This window comes from Paramisgurnus dabryanus, chromosome 20 (genome assembly GCF_030506205.2).
Source record: "Paramisgurnus dabryanus chromosome 20, PD_genome_1.1, whole genome shotgun sequence".
Taxonomy (NCBI): domain Eukaryota; kingdom Metazoa; phylum Chordata; class Actinopteri; order Cypriniformes; family Cobitidae; genus Paramisgurnus; species Paramisgurnus dabryanus.
In genome coordinates, this window is record NC_133356.1 from 22,154,302 (window position 1) to 22,170,778 (window position 16,477).

At 39.2% G+C, this 16,477-nt stretch overlaps 1 protein-coding gene across 4 annotated transcripts in view; it reads right to left on the reverse strand.

The window, feature by feature from the left end:
• The window catches only part of fgfr3 (fibroblast growth factor receptor 3), a 41,800-nt gene extending 38,922 nt beyond the window's left edge, over positions 1 to 2,878 (reverse strand). For all 4 annotated transcript variants that reach the window (XM_065297079.1, XM_065297078.1, XM_065297077.1 and 1 more), the window contains exon 1: positions 2,302 to 2,878. The gene's annotated coding sequence lies outside the window, so the exon portion shown is untranslated. The remainder of the gene's footprint in view (positions 1 to 2,301) is intronic.
• Between the last annotated feature and the right edge of the window lie 13,599 nt (positions 2,879 to 16,477).

Below are 16,477 nucleotides of genomic sequence, written 5' to 3' on the forward strand. Positions count from 1 at the left end.
TGAACATTTTGATTTTTATATTTATCATGTTGTTCCTAGACCACACTTGGTAAACTATTGCAGTAGATGTGCAAAAATCATGGGTTTGACTTCAGGGGGAAAACATATATTAACTAATTGTTTATATTAAATGCACTTTTGATCACTTTATTAGACTGAAAGCCTTTGCTAAATGGATTAATGCAAATGATTTGTACTTTTTTGAAGTAGTAAGGTTCTATTTTTAGATCTCCCTTTACATATCTATCATTTGTAGACCCTTTCATCATTTTCAATAAAGATCAACTGTTATATACACAGGAATTAAAACCATGCAGCGTCTTGATGCCAGCGAAACATCTACAGAGTTGAACAAGGCCGTGCATGAGAATATGATGACATGCGGTACCCAGGGCGTTATATTTGTAATGGAAAAGGTTTTTAATGGATTCAAATGCTGGTAACACCTTGCAACAAGTATGTGACTCAAATATATCTGTAATCTCCAGTAATTGTGCAGCCATGTCAGTGGCTGGCCCAGCCTAAACCTGCCAACGAAAATAGGGATTAAGAGGGAGACAAGAGTAAGAGCGAAAAAGACAGGAGAAATGGTTAGAAAAAGAGAGATGGAGAGCCAGACAGCAGATGAAAAGCTGAAGCCTGAGGTGTCTCTATTAGAGTTTGGCTGTAATCCTCTTCTGAGGGCTTCACTCGCCCTCCTGCGGCTCTTTCGGAGCTCTGTCAGTCTCTCTCTCTCTATGTGTGTGTGTGTGTACAGGTTTATGCATTGCTTTAGTGTAGACGATACACAGGGGTAAGAATGAAAGACCATACTTTTTAAAATCCTCTCAAACTCATTTACATACATTAAAGCAAAAATGAACATTTATAGAGTTTGTGTTTGATAACATAATTCATGACCAAAGAGAAATAAAAATGTTTAAAACAGTAGGATAAAAGACTGATAGAGCAGTGTTATATTATCTATTGTCCATAATTGTTTATTGTGTACTGAATTTTCATTCAATCTTTCTGCACTACACATTTTTTTGTTACCTTTAAAACTACTTTTTTTCAAAAGCAAAATAAATTTTTATATAGAGTGAGTGTTCATGGGTTGTGTAAATACTTTTTAATTACATTTGAGAGATTTTTTACTACTTTTACCAGGGCTGTAGCAATCATTTAAAAGTGATACACAGGGGATGTATTACTATAAAGGTAATGACAGTGTCCTAAAAAGTTGAAAGACAGATACAGAAGTTTCTGAAAGTCTATTGCTATGCCAGTAATTCATATAGCCAAGGAAGAAATTGACAGATGATTAGAGAGTATATCATTTAAACACTCGAGAGCTGTGTCTGGCTGGAATGACTTTAGTAGTACATGAGGTGGCTAATTGCCCCCAGTAGCCCCCGTTAACACCTCCAGACTCTCTAATTCACTCCGATGGCTACAATTGCTTTCAGATGGCCTTGGGTATATTGAAGGGAAAACGAGCGAGGTTCTGTTCAGTGTGGGCTAAAAATAACACAAATGAAGACCTGCTGAGGTGGCCACAGAATAAATGGGTGTAATTTTGGTTTTAAAATGCGTCAAACGTCAAGCTGTAAAGTGCTTCTTACAGTTTCTCATCGAAAAGACACGACAGCTCCACACGTTAGTACAACAGGTGAATAAAACCTAATAGGTTTATTTTTATAAACGCGCCATCTAAAGACATATACTAGTTACGGTACAAATCCAACTGCATTGTTCAAAAACAGCCTTAAAGTGCATGACGAAACGGAGCCAGTAAAGCTTTGGGAAGATTGGTTAAAATAAAACCTCACCTCACATCCCGTGTAGGGATTCAGGACCATTACAACGCCTCACACCCACCTAGACGAACTGATGGCGAATTGGTGATTCTTTTTTGACAGTCCATAGCTTGTTACCGTTTAAACAAATCTGAACAACACAAATTATGCTCTCCTAGCATTTTTTACTGAAAATGTATGGAGCACAGGTGCGGCTTTTCACGACTGGTAGAGCAGCTTTCGAGCACGCGGTGCAGCCATACACACACATACACAGCGCGCGCGCAACACCTGTCCGACTGTAAGTGATACGCGCACACAGCACATGTCACCGAGAACCCGCAGCTTACTTCTCAACTAAAACTTTGTTTCAGTGCAGATTGCTTTGATTGAACCAACGGTGCAATTTAAAGTCTGTTTATCAAAAAAAAAAAAAACTATAGGAACTGGAACAATACAATGAAATTATCCGTCTGTATAATAATAATAACAATAGTAATAATAATAATAATAAAAGTCTCACCAAATGTTTTGTTCGTTTGTTCCTTTTCTTGATAGTAATCCTTTTCGAGATCACGAAATATACTGACTCTTTGAAAAGGTCTGCGGGGTCCCTCCAGATGTTTCGTGAGTTACATTTAGAGGTCCAAACGTACACAGACTCTTAAGTTTCCAAATCCAAACGTCCAGGAAAGCTTGACTTCACAGACTGTTTGAGATGATAGCGCTGTTCACCACACAGCCGTGAGCTGTCCAACTCTGTCCAGTCCTTAAAAGCCTTCACAGACGTCCTCAAATCACACTAAACTGTACCATCTAAAAAGTCGGCAGGGAAGTTTTTGGGTCGTAAGAGAGACAAAAAGAAAGCAGCACCGGTCTTCTTCGCTCCGCCGTCCGGGCACAACTGCTCCGCTGCGCCGCTGGGTCGCTTGTGATGTGCGGGGCGTCTGGTGCTGTGTGTGAAAGCTTGGCTCACAGACTCACACTAACAGTTTGGAGCACCAGGCTCCGGAGAGAGGGAAAAAAATTAACTGGGATCGGATTTCAAACCGCGTCCCTGCTGCGAGTGCATTGCTCGCCGCCTGCCGCCCCCCTTGCGAGTTCAGGGCATAGAGAGAAAGTGAGAGAGAGAGAGAGAGAGAGAGAGAGAGAGAGAGAGAGAGAGAGAGAGAGAGAGAGAGAGAGAGAGAGAGAGAGAGAGAGAGAGAGAGAGAGAGACGATGGAGCCGCAGGCGCCTCCCACACTGAACCCGAATATTGAATCAAATCGCTCACTGTCAAATGAGCTGCGCTCAGCGGACTCAAACCGCGCTGTGGACCATGGACATAGTCAGCAGAAAAACAATTAAAAACTGCAAAGATTTGCAGTACTTTACACTACATACATATTTTTAAAATTAAAGTTTCTTTTGTTTGGCGTCTTTGCAAATGAACAGAATAACACCCCTCAGCTTATACTGTAAATTAACTATAGCAGGCTGTAAGGGTGGTAAAAGTAAAATTCCTGACAAACAAAAAAGTTGATCTGGTTGGTCATTGCACCGACTTTATTTGAACCACGCATTGTCAGATTCTGTAACTCACTAGTAGGCCTAGTGCTTGCGTTAACACAGCAAAGGTCTTGGGTTTAATTTCTGCATGGGAAGCATAGCCTATAGGGTAGCCTAATGCAGTGGTTCCCAAACTTTTTCAGCATGTGGCCCCCCTTGTGTACGGTGCAATTCTTCGCGGCCCCCAAAAGAAAATGTGTGACAAAAAACTGTTATAAAACTCAACATTTTAATAAAAAAAACATTAAATTATACAAAAAAGTAGTGCTTTTGGTTGGTAGCCTTATTTTTTTAGGTTTAATTACACAGAATTCATGATAAATTAATGTATTTCATAAAATGTCATAAAACTGGGGCCCCCCTGGCACCATCTCGCGGCCCCCCTGGGGGCCCCGGCCCCCAGTTTGAAAACCACTGGCCTAATGCACTAAATACATTAATGTAAACAAATCACACGACGTTGGGAAAGAGTATAAAGGATTTCTGTTCTAAAATAATCCCCGATACATAAAATAATGTAATCTAGCTTAAAGCCCTTGAGGTCTTTTCACTTTTACCTTTTGGTTCTTAGACCTGTAAATTGTAGTCTGCTGTCATTTCATCAGCAGAAACCAGAAATACAAGTGTGTGTAATGACAGGTTGTGCGATCAGGTATGTCGTCGTCTTGTGTATTTGTGCAAGTCTGTGTGAATTCGTCTATGTATTTTTGTGTGCATGTTGATTGTTCCATCTCATAAAGCTGTCACCCGAAGGCTGATTAGCCGATTGCCAAGTGTCGACGAGAGCCGTAACTCTGTAGAGTAAGCACCAAAACAATGACTCAATTACTGTTAAAGCAGCAAACCTGTTTGCAGAGAGAACTTTATGAGACCATAAACAGAAGAAACTTCTTCTTAATCACCAGAGGAGTGTGTGTATGTGTGAGGATGGGGAGGGATGAAGATAGACAGAGGGCTCTTCAGTAGCTGTCCATCTGTGTTTGCTTTTAAGGGCTGTTAGCCTGTAAGTGGTAAAATCAGCATGCAAGCGTAAGGGGTGCAGAGACGGGCCCTTAGTCATATCAGCGCTCTCTTTTGACACCAGGGTTAAAGACGTTCGGCAAAACACACACATGCATCCTGTATCAATAATAACCCCTGTGATACGTGAACATTTGTGGAGTGCAACGAACATCATATCTGTTGGACCCTTTGGAAGATTGATTTTATTGATTGACATGTTGGACGTAGGGATGGAAGTGATTATCTCTTACCCAAGCGTGGGTGATTATGAAAATTTTAGTGGTTTATTGGCAGTGAGTGGTAAAACCTACTACTCCATGACTTCTACACTCTAAAAATGCTTGGTTATTTTCAACCAACCTTAAAAGCATTGAAAAAGAGATGGACCCAACCGTTGGGTTCTTTCAATCCCAAAAAGCTGGGTTGTTTTGTTGGGTCTGGGTTAATTAAACCCAACGTTTGGGTTTTTCCATTTTTGGCCCAATGCTGGGTTTAAAATAGAGTGTACAGTATAGTCAAACAGAAAGCAAGAAAGGGAAAAAGAGAGACACAGATTGTTCTTAACTACAATATAAATATAAAGAACATTTAATAAAAATATGTCATTCCCCTGTGAACATACATAAATGTGTGAGATCCACAAAACTAATTGATTGTACCGGGTTTTGGGGTGTATGATCATGTGACCTTGTCCCAACAGCACTTCATTGTGGACATGGACAGAGATTAATGATTAAATAAAATGATCGTGCGTAAAAGAGAGAGAGTTTGAATACGGTTCACACAATATAAGAAAAGCAAGCCCAAAGGCCATACAGAATGCAGAGTCAGACATTCTAAAATTCAATTCACAGAAAGACAGACTGACCTCTTACCCCAAAAGAGTGAACCTTCAAACCCTGAACTCTTTTCCCATCTACACCCTTTTAACAGTCTATCCCAGCCTCTGGCTACTGCACACACAATGGATCAGAGGTGAGGGCGAGGGCTTCTCTTCAGAAGAGGTTGAATATTAAACTGGGTTACAATTATCCAACTCAAACACAATTTTCATGGATGGTTCTAATCCACAAGGTCCACGAATGCCTACTGGCCATGTTTACAACATCAGAGGGTTGTGATTTTGTGAACGGCAGGAGATAATCGCGAATCAATAACTCTTTCATTGATTACAGATGTGGATGAATCCCTAAAAGCAACACTGGATGAGCTTATGATTTAAAGCATCAGCATGGCACATGGGCTTTAAAGTGTGCGAATTGTCAAGAGAGAAAAGAATGTGTGTATATGTGTAAGTGTGTATTTGTTGGGTCTTTTGGGCAGTTAAGTTCTTATCAGTGTGCATACCTTTACTGATAACCCTAAGGAACTGATTGTATTCGGTCTGTTTTCATTTGTTCCTTCACATAAGTATTTGCCTAAGTGCATAATGTGCGTAATGGTGATAAGTCTATGTGAGCCATTTACAAAACACCTGTGCAAAATTGTTTTTCTAATAAAGTGTCCAGTCATTTTTCACTGTCCTTTCTAAATAAAGTTTAAAGGCTAAAAAAATTCACTCAATATCCTAATATATTTGCTAAACCTCTTTTAACTGGGTAAAACAACTCATTCACCGTGACGTTCGCACGCCATTGTTTATCCAGTTCATTTATCGTGTACTTAGAGGACTTTGCTGAAAAATCATTTTGGTGTTTAATGGATTCTGCCAACAAACTCATACTTCTGAATGGCCTGAGCCCGGGATGAAGCAGATTTGAAGCGATAGTATTTTACTAAGTGCCTAAAGTATTCAGTTGATAGTATTTGATGAACATATACTACGTGCCGACAGCATTTGGTCAATATAATTATCTTTTTTTTTGCGTCTTTTGCATCTGAGCTCTTTAAATAGTCCTTTATTTAATTCAAGAGTTTAAATAATTTCCTTGGAATAATTATTTTAATGATTAATAATAATTAATTGAACTATTAGTAACATCTTGTCAGAAAAAACATTAAAGTGGTCATATTACAATGTAAGAAAGATGTAATGCAATGTGTTAACACAGTTTAAAGAGCACCTGTTGTCCGATTCACGTTTTTACATTTCCTTTGGTGTGTAAGTGTGTATTAGTACATGTTTACGATACGCAAAAGGAACAAACCCCAAAGTAAACGATGACGCGAGTTATCGTCTCCAATGTAAATCGACACACGGATTGTAGGCAACAGTTTACTTCCTGGGATTGGTGATGTAGACAAGACCGATATTATCATAATTCCTCCTGCTTTGGACTCACAGCCTGTAAGTTAAATCCTGATAGCAACCGAATCTTTCAAGCATGGTAAAGAGCGTCACATTTCCGGCTGACGTAAGAGGTATTTAGGCCAATCACAACGTACAGATAAGCTGGCCAATCAGGGACACAGAGCTTTTCAAAGCCGTGCTTTTAGGAAGAAAGTGAAATCTGGAGCTAAAAACACCATAAACCATGCAAACACATACCAAATACACAAAATAAAATTGTTTTTAGCAATGAAATAGGTGTTCTTTAAGGTTGAAAAACACATTATTTCATACATTACTGTTGCTCCTTTGTGCCAGGCCTTTCTAAAAAAGTCGTGTTTTCTCATTGTTCTCAAAGGCATGTTGTGCTCTGATTGGCCAGCCAGCTATCCAGTGCATTGTGATTGTCCAAATACTTTAAGCGACTCCTTTTATCCATTAAAGTGTTAGGTTAATTTTGACTAGGGTAAATGGATACTTACATTTGCTTTATAAATGCACATGTACGGAAGAGGATTAGGGCCACTGGTGAAAAAAATATTTGAATTCTGACTTTAATCTCAGAATTCTGACTTTAATCTCAGAATTCTGAGATTAAAGTCAGAATTCTGAGATTAAAGTCAGAATTCTGAGATTAAAGTCAGAATTCTGAGATTAAAGTCAGAATTCTGAGAATAAAGTCAGAATTCAAATTCTGAGATTAAGGGGTTGTGTACACCAAAACTTTTACGCCCGCGGCCGGCGCACGTTTTCAATTGTTTCCAATGGAAGCTCTGCGTTTTTCAAATAAGCCAGCAGCTAGCGGGTTTTTTCCACGCTGAAAACCGGCGCTCGGCGTTTTTTCCGCGCTCGGCGCTGAGCGTCGAGAGTTGAAAGAGATTCAACTTTGGGAGAAAAGCTCCGCTCGTCAATGTCAGTTCTCACACGGCCGCCCAATCACAGTGGAGGAGGGGCGGGACATTACCACAGCAACCAACCGGCTCGCAGCTGAAGTATCACAGCTACCAAAGCGCTCAGCTGAAGAAAGCTGGCACTCAGCTGAAAAACAGCTGGCATTCGGCGTCCTCAAGGCGTTTTCAGCCGCATTTAAAAGTTTTGGTGTGTCCAACCCCTTAAGTCAGAATTCTGAGTTTAAAGTCAGAAATCTGAGATTAAAGTCAGAATTCTGAAAATAAAGTCAGAATTCAAATATTTTTTTCACCAGTGGCCCTAATCCTCTTCCGTACACATGCTTTAATACCACATGTCAAATAAAACAGCAGCACTGACAATAAAAACTTTCCCCCAGTGACCTAATGGTTCTTTCTATTCTTGTCCTAATGGTTAAATCCACACCACTTCTACAGAATGAAGTACATTGCGTCAACGTTCCAGAATATACAATGAGGCGTGTCTCACAGAATACAATAATACAGTGGGTGAAATAAGTATTGAACGCGTCACCATTTTTCCCAGTAAGTATATTTTCAAAGGTGCTATTGACATTAAGGGCCCTATCTTGCACCAAGCGCAATTGACTTTGTCAGTGACGCATGTATCATTCGTATTTTGCGCCGGCGCACAGCGGGGTTTTTCCCTCCACAGATGCACGTCAGCAAACTAGGGAATGAACTTGCGCTCCCTGGGCGGTTCAGCGCAAAAAGGAGGCGTGTTGCGGCGCAAACCATCTCTTATGCTATTTTGCAGTTTCAAAAAACAATTGCGCTACTAACCAAAAAAAACTAGTCTAAAGTCAGTGGCGCGTTGCGCGTGGTTCATTATGCTATTTTAAGGGCGCATGCTTGACCATAATGTATAGCGTGCACAACGCGCATACACTTTGCTTATCTAATCTACACAGATGCAACAGTTATTTTTGCAAATCATAAATTGTTACACTTAAAAATATTAATACACGAGATAAGGGGAATCATAGTGGTGAGCATTGTGGTGATAGTTTTTATTTATTGTGTGGCTGCGTTAAAAAATTCTCATGCAAATAACGATTAAAATATTTTCATAAGTTTGTTGTGTGGCTGTATTACGTTTATTTTATGTAAATAATAATTAAAATGTTTTCATAAGAAACCTTAATGTATATGAACTTGATTTGTAAGAGTACTTTGGGGTTGGACCTTGCTTGCGTTTCTTGGGTCCGATTTCAAAGCCCCCAAACCCTTTCAGCGGTGAGGGTGGACGCAGCGATGTCCTCTGCTGGCGTCAAGTCCTGAGGCAGATCCACCTCCCGCTACACGGCGTGCCCGATTTATGCTGGCAAGCGTGGGATTCCCCCGTACAAGGACGTCGGTCTCCTCGGCTGTGAACCGCTCCTGGCGTGCGCCTGGTAAATCCGTCATAATAATAGCAACCCGCCATGGAACTTGCGCCCTTGCGTTTAAAGGGAATGTTGGCTAGCGTTCTGATTGGTTTATTTGATGTTACGCCCAAACCACACCTATGAATAATGAACCTACTTCAGACCAACCCCTTATTGATTTGCGCCCGGCGCAAGAGTTATTTCTCACGCCGGGAAAATAGCAACAGCGCCCAAGATCCGCCCACAAACTCACTTGCGCGTTGCGCTTCGCACTTGCGTTTCAGATCGTTAAAATAGAGCCCTAAATGTTTACCAAATGGTAACTATCCAAGTTATCCATCCATACAAAGAAGTTCAGAAATGAAGTTATGTGTAATAATGTGAAATAACACAGGGAAAAAGTATTGAACACATGAAGAAAGGGAGGTGCAAAAAGGCATGAGAAGCCAAGACAACAGCTGAAAACTATCAGTAATTTAAAAGCAATCCAGTCCCCTGTCAGTGCAAATTATATCAGCTTGTTCAGTCCCAAATGATGGCCTACAAAAAGGTGTCACACAAGACACATCTCAAGATGGGTACAAAACAAAGCGCTGTCTCAAGACCTTAGCAACCTAATTGTTACAAAACATAGTTATGGTATTGGTTATAGGTGCATTTTTAAGCACTGATGGGGCCATAATATGAAACTGGAAAGACAATCATTTCACCATAAATCTGCCTTGAACAGGTGCTCCTCACAAGATTTCTGACAAAGGAGTGAAAAGAATAATCAGAAGAGCCAAGGACCACTTGTGGAGAGCTTCAAAAAGACCTGCAATTAGCAGGTACTGTTGTCTCAAAGCAAACAGTTCGTAATGCACTCCACGCCATGGCCTGTATGCATGCTCACCACGCAAGACTCATTGCCGATAAAAAGCATGTTGAAGCTCGTTTAAAGTTTGCTGCACAACATTTAGAAAAGCCAGTGAAATACTGGAAGAATATAGTGTGGTCAGATGAGAGCAAAATTGAACTGTTTGGATGCTGTAAAACACACCATGTTTGGAGGAGAAATGACCCTAAAAACACAATACCAACAGTTATGTTTGGAGGTGGGAACATCATGGTGTACATTAGGGCTGCTTTTCAGCAAATGGTTCTGGCAAACGATGAACGAGCAAATTTATTGTGAAATGATTGTCTTTGCTCTTCCGTATTATGGCCCCAACAGTGCTCACTGGAACATTCAGAAGCTTAGAAATGCGCCTATAACAGGGAGCTGGATTGCTTTTTATTTACTGATAGTTTTCAGCTGTTGTCTTGGCTTTCCACGTCATTTGGCACCTCCCTTTCTTTGTGTGTTCAATACTTTTTCCCTGTGTCATTTCACATTATACACATAACTTCATTTCTGAACTGATTTGTTTTGATTTCTCTGTATATTGTTCTCCAGACCATGAGTCATGACATAGACACACACACACACACACACACACACACACACAGACTCAAACACACCTATCTATGTGTAATAGTCTGTGATGTGCATCAATAAAAGTAATCTGCTTGGAGTTTGAGCATTTCTTTTTAATACAGAGAGGAAAGTGGCATATCTGTGTCACTATTTCTATTTCTGTACGTCTGTGTGCAGTTTTCCACCAGTACTGTAATAAATCATGTATTAGATATTTCATCACTGAGATGTGAGAAAGAGGTAGGGGATAGCACCCCCCCCCCCAAAAAAAAAAAACACCACAGACTTGTGGTAATAATATTTTCTATTTTTACAACATGTTTTGCTTTGTAACACCACAAAAAAATGTCACTGGTTAATATAAATGTAAGCTTTTGCCAAATGTACTATTCCAAATGCCTTTCAGCAAATCATTTAGCAATAATAGTTTTTGCAGATTTGCAAATTTTCATATTCTGATTTAAATGCATTTTCCAAAAACTATTTGGATCATTTATAAAGCCCTAAAGATGTACATTTCTTGCATATACCTTACAGACTCTTTATGCTTAAGACCATCTTCTTCCATCTCCTATCAGCATCTTTTCCTCATCTTTCTCTACGTTTCTCATTATCCTTTGGTGCGACAGAGACCGCTCTCATCTCACCAAGTGCTTGTCAATTTGTATGTATGTATTCAAGTGTCTTTCTAAGGATGCATTTGTGCAAGGATACCCTATAAATCTGTCAGTGAGAGGCAATACCAAAGCAGTCAACACAATGCAGGGAGGAGATCACGATGATGTCACCTTCACTTCTACTTTAATTCAACCCATCAACATGACACATAAGAGTCACAGATAAGGCTCTAATTACACATGATTTAATTACGTTCCATTTCCAGTGGATGTGTGCTATTGTGCCTGCTGAAGACTGATCTCAGGCCTGTGCAGATCCATATCCAAACACAGCAGCTCTCATCTCTGATCCAGCAGGCATCTCTGGAATTTCTGCCCTTTGCACTCCTTTCTCCTCTCCCTAACCCTAAAGCCCTGCTCCGTCGTTCCCCTAATCTCCCGCTCAGACGCCCTGAATTAACGCCACATTCTCCAATGATAAGAGTTTAATGCATGTCTCTGAAGCATTAGACGTCCACAGGACTGATGGGTAAAAGACATGTTATAAGTAACGTCTATGACTTGTGTTGTACGTCAACATCTGTAATATGCCATTAGACGCCTTTATGGGCTTTCAAACTGAATGCATGTTAGAAGGCGCGATGGTTTTGTGATGTGACAGCAAAGCATTTCATAAATATATATTTGCATATAAGATGTGCACAATACATTGCATGTGTGTGCACTAACAAAAAGTAAAAAAAATGCCATGGTGTTTGTTGAACTACTCTGAAGTGCCATGTAAGTCCATTGTGCATATGATAAACATTTATTACAATGGTATATGAAAGTACAATTTTATTTCTGGTATCACTGTACCGTTGAACTGCACCAGCAAAGTTTAGTTAGGGTGCATTAAGTTTTACCACTACTGGTAAAAAAGCAGAATAAACCAATTTCTTCATCTGATCCTTTTGCATAGCAAAGTTTAGCTTAGCCTAACTCAATAAACAACTGCGCCAAGAACTGTGAGTCACAAGAACAAACAAAGAAACACCCTCCGCTGTACACACACACACACACACACACACACGCACGCACACACACAGAACAATTATAGGAGACCTGTTGGTACTCAGAGTACAGCGTTGGAGAGATGTTTACTAACGGATTTAGGAGTAAATCTGCCCCCCACATTCCTATTGAGATTCAGACTGAGCTTTAAGAGAAAGCCGGATTACTGCCCAGTCTCTATAGACCCCACTGTACACATAGTGCTCAGCCTTAAAAGAGCCTAACACAAACCCTTCCACAACAGAGAGAAATGAGAGAGAGAGATTAAAGGAATAGTTCTCCCCAAATGACAATTTTCTCATCATTTATTCACCCCCATGCTGTTCCAAACCTGTATGGCCTTTGTACTTTAACAGAACACAACAATGTTAAGCAGAATCTCAGTTAAAATATGGGGTAATTAAATGATGACATTCTTTTAAAAGCAATAAAATTTGCTGCTTGAAATATCAAATATATTTACACTGGAAATGATCAGTATCACTGTATGTTTTAATGTCCTGGGTATATGTTTGTGTATCTTAGTTTGCATGTAAAATATGTATATGTGCATATGTGTTTGTTATTGCTCAGTAGAGTAAGTCCCAGATATATTTAGTATGGGTACACTGTCAGAAAAAGCTAAAATTGCTGTCACTGAGACAGTTCCTTAAAGTTCAGTTCCTATTTGTGATTGTCTTTGAAGAAGAGCAAACGATGTGAGAATTTACAGCCAATCCAATAAGCCGATGACATCATTCTTTTAAATATTTCACAGCTCTCTGAAGTTATTTGAGTTCTATCTGATCTTTTATGAATCGTCCCTTTCCACCAAGTTTCTCCAAATTTAGCTTACATCACTAATCCAAAGTTGAAACAAAACCCCACAGATTTTCAACAGACATTTAATGGAAACAATGACTGACGCTTTTTCCACAAAACCACAAAAAATTTAGACTGTCAACATAACTACATGGTCATGTTAACATTCAGTGCTGTATGTAAAAAGCACATCTACTGGTATGCAGTGGTGGAGACAGGAATGTTTTAGAGGGGTGGACAATCAGGCGCCAATGACCACTCTGGGTGGCACAAAATTTTTATCGTACAAGCAAGATTTAAAAAAAAAAATTCCAGGTATATTAATTGCGCTACATACACTACACAAGTATGACCTGTTCAGAACAGCCTGCTTAACAGACCAAACATTATTCACGATGACCCTTGAAGGAACTTTAAAAGCAGTTATGTACAGTATATATTCAATTTATTTTAATGACAAGCATGTCTCTCATTTGTACTACACAAATATTCATCTATGAATGTTTATACGCAGAGGGGCAACCAGGTCAGCCCTAAACAATTTATTCAGAATAATAGCATGGCGGTAGCACAAAAAGTCTTACCTCATCTTAAAACAAAGTGTTGTTGTGCTTGGACGTCCCGCATTCATAAATGCCAAATTGTGCAATCTGTAATTACACGAACAAATTAATGCCTTTTATTTTTCATAAAAATCCTATTTCGAGCCTATTTATTACAACTTTTTGTGCTTATTACACAGCTTGTTGGAATGCTTGATTCTGATTGGCCAGTGGCAACATTTGCAGGTTCTTTTTATATATTTGTTATTAATGCTCAAAAGTAACAACACACAGTAACCTGGATACTGCAAATTATTTTGATAAGAACAGTTTAATATTACACAAACATTTTATATAAATATGTCTTTTAAACACGATTAAGCCACATAGCATGTTCATAAAATTTGAACATCTTGTTTTATCTTAAAGGTGCAGTCTGTAAATTTTAGCGGCATCCAGTGGTGAGGTTGCGAATTGCAAATCAACGGCTCAGTCCACTGCTCACCCCTCGCTTTTAAAACGCATAGAAGAAGCTATGGTAGCCGCCACTGGAAAAACATGTAATTGATGGAGGCAACTTAGTAAAAAACAGTTTGTCCGTTAATGGCGGCACAAAAAAATGGCGACTTCCACGTAAGGGGACCCTCTGTGTATGTAGATAAAATGTCTCATTCTAAGATAATAAAAACATAACGGTTCATTATAAAAAGGTCTTTATACACCCCTCATAATATAGTTTTGTATATTATTTTGCATTTCTGTGAAGAGATCCTTCTAAAAATTACACATTGCACCTTTAAAACCATGTTTTTCCTCATAGAAGGTCCCTAACCCAGGGTTTAAAGTGGGGTTTTAGAATAACTGGGGTTAAGTGTAGTGATCAAAATCCTCTTGTTAAGTTTGTAAAAACATGGTTGTTAAATCTCTAAAGTTGTGTACAAGAAAATGTTCAAATGCAAACTAAGTGTGGTGCAAGAGGTGTCAAAATACTTAAAGGTCACCTATACTATAGTTTCATTTTCAATGTTCAAGTCTTGAATGGTGGAAGACAGGAGAATTTGATTAAGGATGAGTCTACCAGCTGTTCGATTCAATGTTGATCTTTTAGGCGTATTACAGAAAACCCTAATGCAGTTATGCTGTAAATTGTACTGCTTTTACATGACAGGAGCAATGCGTTACCACTGCAGAAGGTCCTGGGTTCGAACCCAGAGAACATACTTGCTGACTAAATGTAGGGTTTTTAATGCAATGTAAGTTGCTTTGGATAGAAACGGCATAAATGTAAATGTACTTGAATACTGTACATGCTCTGTGATGCTCTAAAGATCATATATTCAGATTTTCTTAATACACATTCCTGTTGCTATATATCACCATTTTTACAATGCCTACCATTTTTATGAATCCATGTTTTACTGTTAGCACATACCTCAGTGCTGCTGCCGTTGAATGATTCCACGGTTATGAAAGAGAATCTTCTAGCCACATGAGAAATATTATTGAGGATTATGTAAACTCATATCCTCGCTCTCAGTCTAAATGAATCTATGATTATTATGCATGTTTACACACAAGGATTCTTAACACACACACACGCACATCCTTTATGAAACAGCGGCAGATTAAAGCCAATTTTCTGCCGTTTCAAGCTATTTTTAGCTGTTGGATTTTTAGTTCAAACCTCACTGATCAGGCCAACATCAAACAGAAACAGTGATAAACGATAGAGTGTGGGCGAGAGAGTGAACCGAACTTTAAAAGTGACACGCAATCTGCCGCATCTGGGGGAGAGAGAGATAAAGAGAGTGTCAGTGAGAGAGAGAGATGAAACACATTTAGAGGAAGAGGCTGAGAGTGGACTCTTCTCTTACTACTAATGACTGAAGGGGCGAACACATAAGTATCCTATTTCTGTTTTTCACTTATAAAGTTATCATCGTCCAATTGCCTCATGTATTCACCAATTACACGCATGTATAAAGATGTAATAAAGATGAGCTATTTCATTGCTAAAATATCTTTTTCGATCTGATTGGTTGAGACACCATGTAATGTGATTTAGGTGATGCAACGTGTTCAAGCACCCCCTTATTTAGTTTGAGTCCATCACTTTTTGGAAATGTATGATAAAAGCTACCCAGTCTCACAAAGTTTTGTGACATAGTCACGTATTTTTTTGAATCTTTTTTCGTGATTCGATTTCCTCATTTTTTTCGTGATCGTATAACGAATTCCTGTTTTCGTGTGATTATCACGTATTGGTTACTCAACTGCTTTTTCCTATTTTTAAACCATTGTCACTTCGGTTTAGGGTTAGATTTGGTGCTTGTATTAGAATGTCACTTTATACATTGGTTTATACAATTTTTTTTGATTTATTTTTTATATGTCGCCAAGCGTTAGGGTTAGAGTTGGGATTGGGTAGGGATGTCATTTTATGTAAATCTAACCCTAAACCAAAGCGACAATGGTAAGAAAATAGGACAAAACAGCTGAGTAACCAATAAGTGATGATCACACAAAAACAGGAATTCGTTATACCATCGGAAATTCGTGATAATATCACGAAAAAAAGAATCAAAACAATATGTAACTATATAACGAAATTTTGTGAGACTGGGCTGGATAAAAGTTATATGGATTTGTATGACTCATGCACAGTATTTAGACAAATGAGTCAGAGACAGATTTGAGTAAATAATGACATGATCTTTTAAGGTATTCACTATGTTTAAAGAATGTGGTTTTCACTTTATTTTACAACCACAAGCACCCAACTATGTGTACAGAACTGCAAAATTTGTCTGACAACAGTGCTCCTGTTTCAAATGTCGCCACGAGTCTGAGTGCAAGAAACCGTCTCCATTAAATCGAAACCTGTTTGAACCCGTTCGTCGGGTGCGTGTGTTTGTGTCACAGTTTGGCAACTCTATTTTGACCGCCTCATGTCACAAAGCTCCTCTGCAGCTCATGTTAAACGAGTCCAACAGCCGTTGAGACCCTCCGGCCGACCTCTAACCCCACACCACAAGAGAAAGAGCGAGCCGAAGAGTGTTTGAGAAAGAGAGATGGGGGAAAATAAGATATTGGGAAGGAAAAGAAAGCACAGA